Raw genomic sequence first — 1,266 nt, forward strand, 5'->3', positions numbered from 1 at the left:
AGCAGTTACGCTATTAAGTCCCAGCGATGGAACTGCCACTCTAAAGCATATTACTCAAGTCTCTCTTTAGCTCAATTATACAGCTCCGAAGTGAAGGAAGATAGATGGAGGTCATTTGGGAGCCGTAAACCACGATGCCTTGAATGCAGAACTCTGTTCTTAAACTGATTTACACCTTGTTCTCCAGTGTTCTACAGCAGGGACTTGGACTGAAATGCATGGGGCCGTGATTGAAAAGGCCCTTGCTTGGTTTTAGCATCATGGTCTATGCCGCCTGGCAATTATTACCTCCATTAAATGGCAAGGGACAATAAGCATGGCCTTCCGGACTTCCATCATAGAAGCAAAATCAAACCAAGCCACAAGGGGAAATAGAGGTTCTTGGTCAGCAAATTCCCTTGGGGAAACAGGAATGACAGTTAAGTCTCCAGTAAGCTATAACCGATTGTGGTTATTGCTCCCACAGGAAATGTTCCAGGCATCTAAAGTAGCAAGCTGCTCTTCTAAAACCCAACAAACTTGCACTGTTCTGACTTAACTCCCATGTCTCACCTACTGCAGAACACATAAAAGATACCGGAAGAAGTTACCCTCCCCATGCCTGGTGTCCCTTGCCTTTGGTTCCAGCACTCAGGAGGCACAGGGCTGTCAGATCTTTATGAGTTCAAGTCCAGCCTCATCTACATAGCAAGTTCCAGGCTACAGCTAAGGCTACACAGTGAAAACCTGTCTCCAAAAAGAGGGTTAATTAAACCTGGCAAGTCCATATACAGTGTCTCACAGGGCAAGGGGAGATTGTGTATCTAAAGTAGGCATGATTCCCTGCTCTGTAGCTGCTATGCTCCTTTAATGTCCTGGATCTGACTTCTGTAATTTCTGCCTTGATTGTTTCTCTAGTGTCACTGCAGAAAGTTGGCAGCAACAGAAACCCAAAAACTCACGACAAAGTCACTTTAAAATGCCCGAAGAGACAGCACAATCAGCAAAGCAGTTACCTTGCAAGCACAGGGACCTGAGTTCAGTCCATTAAACCCACATTAAGACGGGGTGGGCATTGGGCTGCTGATATGGCTCAGCAGTTAGGAACACAGGCTGTTCCTCCAAAAGATCCAGGTTTTATTCTAAATATACATGGTATTTAGACATACATGCAATCAAAAAACATACCTAGCAATATATAGATACATATTTATTAAATATATTCAGATAGATAGATAAGTAGATAGATAGATAGATAGATAGATAGATAGATAGATAGATAGATAG

Source organism: Psammomys obesus, unplaced genomic scaffold (assembly GCF_907164565.1).
Source record: "Psammomys obesus unplaced genomic scaffold, mPsaObe1.curated_primary_1811, whole genome shotgun sequence".
NCBI classification, from domain to species: domain Eukaryota; kingdom Metazoa; phylum Chordata; class Mammalia; order Rodentia; family Muridae; genus Psammomys; species Psammomys obesus.